This window comes from Acomys minous, assembly GCF_964271855.1.
Source record: "Acomys minous genome assembly, chromosome: 12".
NCBI classification, from domain to species: Eukaryota; Metazoa; Chordata; class Mammalia; order Rodentia; family Muridae; genus Acomys; species Acomys minous.
The window spans coordinates 41,272,488-41,279,692 of record NC_140493.1 but is presented as its reverse complement, the minus strand read 5'-3'; the positions used below and the strand labels follow the sequence as shown (position 1 = coordinate 41,279,692).

The following is a 7,205-nucleotide window of genomic DNA, read 5'->3' as shown; positions in this document are numbered from 1 at the left end:
CTGATCTTCCTCTTGGGCTGATTGCCAGCAGCTGGTTGAGTTCTAGAATGACTGCACCTGCATTCTCCCTTGCTCATAAGCTTCTGCTGAGGTCCAGTCCTGTGCCGACACTGGCTGCTCATAACCCCTTCTCAGAACAGAAAGATATGAGCAAGAGGGATTAGTGAAACTTAAAAGGGGTGCTATACAACTAAGCAAACTGCAAGTACCAGACCCTGGTGCACACGTTTAGCCTGGAATTCAACTATTAAGTTCCCTTTTTGCCTACACGATGAAACTGGCTCAAGTACCTGGGTGGGAATCGGCCCAACAGGTCCTTGCAGGAAGCCTGAGGGTTGATCATCCAGCAGGTGGTAGGTAATGACCTTCCACTGTGCCCTCCCATGGCCTTTCTCCATTGTTCCTTGTTCCATGTTCCTGCTATGGCTCTTCACTTGTCTAGCCATTTAAGCTCAGACGTCCACTGCGGAAGGCCAGCTCTGGACCAATTCGAACTCGATTCCCATAAAAATCTACAGCAACCAGGAAGTAACTGCTCCTTGAAAAGCATCTCACAGGAGGCCTTTTCAGTATTTATTCTTGGAGTGTTTTGTGTATTCATCAAGGCAATGAAGACATGGCTGGCCATTTTTCTGAAGTCTCTTGGCAAACATTGGCTGGCACACATTTTAAGATTCAGTTGGCTCTTTGGATTTTTCTGGAGGGCTGTGGCATCTGAGAAGAATGCACATGATATTTAATGCTTTAGATACTCCCTGAGTTATTATGAACCAAATGTATCCAAGGGAAAATTTAGTAAAATCTTTATTATTTCCATAGTTCTCTCCGCTCTGACAGGAAAAGCCTCTACCTATCCGATAAATGTACTCATTGGGGCCTCTGAAGACTGTCATGTAAGCAAAACCTACTTCTGTCCAAAGTCTCAGCACCATCCTGTTCATGGCTCTTGCAATGCATCTCTGCCATTTGGAGAGATTGTGGCTTTTGCTTTGCTCATCTGTTCCAGTCACAACTATAGGTCCATGATTGTAGTGCACTCCAAAGAAGATGAATTTGTTCACTCATGACATCCAGGGTTTATGTAATTTGCTGGTGGTGATGATGATGTTTTCTGGTGGAGGCAATGAGGATGTCTCTGAGCTTCTCTCATGATCCATTTTTCTGGGACCATAAGTTATAGATGCCTCTTGTCTCTTCCTATGTTCTTGAATGGCACAAGAGGAGCAGAGTGAAGGTCTGTTGAAGTCTTTCCCCGGTTTCCAGGCTTTGTCTGAAGTTTGGGTATTCCATCAAGGACACCCACAACTATGGTTGTCATCATTTTGGGTTGTGTTTTATCTTTAAATTAATTTTCTGTCCTTCATTAAGTTCTGATTCTATAGACAGTGAAGGCCGTGCCCACTAGCTCATTTACTGAATCTGCGGTCTCACATGTAATTTTTGTAGTCCCTTTCTTGTATCAGAGGCAGGCTGAGAGATGAAATATTGCTCCATTAAGACTTTTCCTTCTTGAGTTATTGAGTCAGTATTAGCATATTTGCAGAAAGCCTACTTATTTGAGTCTACTAGAAAATAGCATAATTTCCAGATTTTCCTTTTGGTGACTTTTCTGATTTTTTTTTTTTAAACAAGTGGATTAGTTATGTCCTTTTTCATTCATCCAGGAATTTTGCTCCCATCTATCTTTCTTTCTCACTGTTATAATCCACATCATGTGGATCAGTTGTTATTTGGATTCCTAGCAAACATCACTGCACCCTTTCTCCCTGCTGATAAAGTCCATTCTTTCTGTATAGTAGTGCAAAAATCAGCAAGAGCAAATATTCTTCCCCCAGGACAAATCAGCTGACAGGGTCAGAGTCTTGAACACACTGACATATTTATCTGGGTCTTCAGAATAAGGATTCAATTGCTCCTTTGTTGATGGATGTCTGCCACTAAAGGGGGCACTTGCGCTGTAGAAATTCCTACAGGCCCAGTTCTCTCCCCTACAGAAAGACTCTTCTTCTTCTTTTCCTCCTCTTTCTCCTCCTCCACTTCCACTTCCTCTTCCTCTTCTTGCTTCTTCTTCTTCTTCTTCTTCTTCCTCTTCTTCTTCTTCTTTTTATTCTTCTTCTTCTTTTTCTTCTTCTTCTTCTTCTCTTCCTCCTCCTCCTTCTTCTTCTCTTCCTCCTCCTCCTTCTTCTTCTCTTCCTCCTCCTCCTTCTTCTTCTCTTCCTCCTCCTCCTCCTCCTTCTTCTTCTTCTCTTCCTCCTCCTCCTCCTCCTCCTCCTTCTTCTTCTCTTCCTCCTCCTCCTCCTCCTTCTCCTCCTCCTTCTTCTTCTCTCCTCCTCCTTCATTATATAGGGTTTCCCTGTGGATGTTAAAGACCAGGAGAAGTTCTGGTTCCTGGACCTCAACAGGAGCATAAGAAAGTGCAGGGGTGACTGGGGGATTTTTCCTTGTGGCACAGGGGAGGCACTAAGAATTACTGCACAGAGAGCAGTATGCTGATCACCCCTAAGAGATAAAAGGACCTGGAAATAGAGGCTCCCTCATTACATCTAGATTTTCTTCATTTATCCTCACATTTCCTTTACAGGGGTGGTTATGGTATAGAACCATAAAAGTATGGACATGAGGCACATCATACCATTTCCCTTGACTTCTGTGGTGATACTCTAATTGGCATAGGATGAAAAATGGTGCTATAGTTAGGGTTGCCATCTCAGGGTCACATTTTTCTATATTCCAGCTATTATTCTTAGCTATGTATTGTTATCTAGGCCAAAATTCTGCCAATGGGTAAGAGTATAGTAAAAACAAAAAGAGTTTCCCATGAGAACTTGCAGTGGAAAAGAGAGGGGGGAAAAGGGAGATCTGCTAGTCTGCATCCCTGAAGAGAGAATCCACTTGAGAAGGAAGATGGGATGGGTATGTGAGTTCCCAGGGTACTCCTTGTAGAATCTCAACATCCTTGTGCTTTAGATGGATATTGATGCCTCTTTTACATCCTTGATCATAGAAATACATTTCTTCTTCAGTAAATATTAGCTATGGTACCCTTGGATGCAAGCATAACTGTTTGGCCATCCTCCAGTTGAGGAACCTAGTCTCTTGTCAATGAGCCTTTTGAGAAAGGAATTGGATCATGTATTGAGTTCCTGCCTCAGTGAGACTTGAGAAGTTATATCTATAGTTGGGAATTGTTATTATTATTATTATTATTATTATTATTATTATTATTATTATTATTATTATTGTTGTTGTTGTTGTTGTTGCAATTGGATCCTAGCAGGCCATATACCCAGTCAAATAAGTTAAGAAAGTACCATGACATCTCATGCATATCTTTAACAATTTGAAAGGGACAGGGAATAAGGTGTTTCATGATTTTGGTCCAAGTAAAGAGTGATTCTTCTGAAATTAAAGAAGGAGGATTGGTCCAGCTCACAAGACAGAAAGGGCACTGTCTTTGAATCTTTGAATCCAGAGACTCTATTAATTAAGGACTGTGAGGCCCCCAAAGTTGAGTAAAGAGATGTTTGAAGAAGACACAAGACTTTAAGTCACATAAAAGGGGCCTGAAATCATCCATAATGGTGATAGCAGACAACAGATGGTTTAAAGCCAGGAGAATCCATCAAGCAAGGGTAGCAGAAAGAGATGCCTCTATCCTAGACAAGAGCATATTGTATTGCCTCAATAAATAAAAGGTTCCCCTTTTGTGTTTCTTCCCTTTCAAGCATTTACTAGCCTTTGTAGGCAAGCCTATAGACTAGTCAAACAGTAATGAAAAGTGTGTTTTTAAGTTTGAATTTCAAGAATAGCAAAACTGGAAGAAACACTTCAAATGTATAGATCAAAGGGAAAGCAGAAGAAACTGAAGTGGAGATGGGGCAAATATTTATCAATTCTAAGAAGCTGCCAGTGTTTCCTTTGGGGGCAGAGAGCAGAAATAGCATTTCTATGAGGAGAGAGAGTTTACCTTGTTGTTGGCTTGGGAAAAGCACTGGTTTCTTCTCCCCTTTTCATTTTTGTCATCTTTTTGTCTCTGGCTAAGGAAATGATGGAGAAAGTCCATCCACAGCCACCTGTTTTGATAGTGAGAGAGAGCACAATATGATTGAACTTTCCAACCAAACTACTTAGTTCAGCTTGTCATTACAGTCATAGATGTCCAAAAGCAAAGGAGAACCACAGTGTAACAATCAACGTGTCTAGCAGTAATGTAGTAGAGAATTTATTTTCTTGCCTCCTGGTTGGCTCAGCAAATATTTCAGTACTAGTCAGGGTTGCAGTTGGATTCAGAGTTGTCAAACATTCCCAGAATTCATGGCCTCTTACAAAAGAATGAAAAAAAAATCAGAGCTCACAGAGACTTGCAAATGAAACAATATAAATGTATCCTTAGTGAAGCAATGCTACAAATGCTTCAGAGATACACTCTTAAGATTGACCATGGGAGCAGAGCACAGTGATGCACACCTGTAATCCCAGCACTTGGGGAAACAAAGACAGGCTGATCTCTATAAATTCAAGGCCAGCCTGGTCTACAAAGTGAGTTCCAGGGCATCCAAGGTTACACAGAGAAAACTTGTCTCAGAAAAAACAATGATGATTTGTCAGTGTGCCCAATAAGTAAAGGTAGTCAGTCCAGGTTACCCCAGGGTCTTTTTTAATAGAGTCAGAAAATAGGGCTGGTTCCTAACATATTTTGGATGGTTCTCTATTTTGATTGTAGATTAGGTCATATATCCATTCTCCTACTGCACATATCCCTTCCCATAATGCATCTGACTTTAATCATATATAAGCAAAATTATGCAGAGGCAAATAAAACCAAATATGGCTTTTCTCTTAAGAGTTTATTTGAAGGACTCAGCTTACCTTGCTGAACATATGCCCAAAACCAGTTCAGGCTATATTGGCCCTTCTGTTCTTCATACCAGATATGTATTTAAATAGAAGCAGTCTAAGTTTGATTGCTGTCAGAGGCAGAGAAGGCTATGCTATTGTTCAGAGAAGGATGTGTCTGTAGCCCAATTCAGGAGAGGGCTAAGGGGGTTCTGGAGTTTCTCTGTGCATTGTTCAGAGAAGGATATGTGTACATAGTGCCTGCAGCTAAGTGAACTACACTACCAAGCCAATCATTATGGGAAAGGAGTATGTGTAACCCAATGTGGTCCCAAGCTGCTGAATTACTCCCTGTAATGTTATTCCTCTATCTAACCTCCACATTCATGTGTGTCATGAACATGTGCAAGTACAAATAAATGAATGAATGAATAATTAATTAATTAATTAACTGTAAGTCAATCAAAATAGATCTTCTATAAATATGATCTATTTTAATGATATGGATAGTAGAAAATAGTACATTCTTACATATATATATATACACACATATGTACAATTTTGCCACAAATCTAGCATAAACACAGAAACATTATATTCACTTATTGGTATACACAAGACTCTCATTTTCCTAGCAGCTAAAAACTCTTCAACTTGTGCTTAGAAAAAAATTAGATATATAAAAAAAAAGAGTCACTTATTCAATGTTCTGTCATTTTTCATCTAATAGAGACAAAATATAAACACTTAATTCATTTGGAGAAATTATTAAATGACCATAAAATAAACAAAAGTCATCACTGAAACTGAACTGAAAATTCAAAAAATATACCATCAAGTTCTTACCTGTTGCCGACAGAAAGAGCCTAGGACAAAGGATCCAGACCTGTTTGTGCCAGGGATTTGGGGTAGAAACAGCTTCCAAGCTCTTGGCAGCCTTATTACCTGGTGAAAGACACAAGAACCTGAGGGTAAGGTCCATATCCTGAGTTACAGCACCACCTGCTAAAACCAAACCAGATAGCTGAAGAGAGGAGCACTACTTACGCTATTGCAGTAGGGAAACCACCTCTGAGCTGGAGCTCACCGACTGATGACGGCCTTGGTCAACAGGAGCTTTTATACAACTGAAAAGAGGCGTGGTCTGCATGCAGTTCCTGGAAACATGTTCTTGGTTCCAGGTAGTGAGTAAACAGGAGATGATTTTTTTTTTTTTTTTACAAAGTGTGGTTAGTGGGTACTGAGGAATCACACATAAAGTCAAAGTCGTTGGTGGGAAAGGAAGGTGTGGTGGCTTCTGGTTTTCTCACCTCCCACTCCCATCTGACGCCTGGCCTGGTACTTGCTGTGTAGGCCAGGCTGCCTTTGAATTTGTGGTAAGACTGCTGCCCCTGTTTCCCAGTACTGTGACTACAGGAATGCACCACCACGTGCAGCTTTCCACATTTCTTAGTATACATTTATCTAGGCCCAATTTGCATATGACCTTTGCTCTATAGAACTTCTCTGTCCTCCTAAACGGCCCCTTCCTTCTTTCCTTCCTTCCTTTCTTCCTTCCTTTTTTCTTTTCTTTCTTTCACAACTCAACTCATTCAAAACCACCAAGGGAACTGAAGTAAAAAATATTATTTTATTACATTACCAATATCTCAAAAATGCTCGGGGCCAGTGACATGGTTCGGTCAATAAAATGACCTGCAACAAAGCTTGACTTAAGTCTGAGCATCAGGACCCACATGGTGAAAGGGAGAACCAACTGTTGCAAGCTGTCCTCTTACCTTCACACACACACACTTCACACACACACACACACACACACACACACACACGCGCGCGCGCGCGCGCGCGCGCACACACACATGCACATGGGCGCACACGCAGTTCAGATGTGCACACTTATAGGTAAACAAATGCAATAATCTTTAAATATTTGTATCATTCCTGATTGCCTTCCAAAGAGTCTGCACTGTAGAGCATGGGAGTGAGATTTTCAACTCCTGACTCACCTCTCTACTTTAACAGTCTTCATCCCAGCTCTGCTGACAGCCAGTAGCTTTCCCACTCCATGCCCATCTCCACCGCCAGTCACGACATAAGCTTTGCCTTCTGCTAAAGAGGCCCTTCCTCCATCTTACAAAGTCCTGGTGTCTGAATCCTGGAGTGTCAACAGCACTACTGCCTTAGACTACTCCTACTGATAGTAACAAAATACAATAAACTAGGTAACTTTAATATGGAAAATAAGTCTGTTGAAGCTCATGGACCTGAATTTCAAGTCAGAAGTCTTAAGTTTATAGTGCTCTTCTTGCTGGTAGAGTCCAAGGGAATACTGGTGTATGATGGTTAACCTAGGTTTCCAAATTTGATTG

The 7,205-nt window shown here is 41.0% G+C and overlaps 1 long non-coding RNA gene across 1 annotated transcript; it reads right to left on the bottom strand.

The window, feature by feature from the left end:
- Positions 1-2,295: 2,295 nt before the first annotated feature.
- Positions 2,296-5,919, bottom strand: LOC311579133. The gene is made up of 5 exons (XR_014773066.1): positions 5,884-5,919; positions 5,683-5,781; positions 4,235-4,321; positions 3,968-4,073; positions 2,296-2,353 (listed from the first exon to the last, which is right to left on the bottom strand). It is a non-coding gene; the product is annotated as an uncharacterized lncRNA (long non-coding RNA).
- Positions 5,920-7,205: the final 1,286 nt, after the last annotated feature.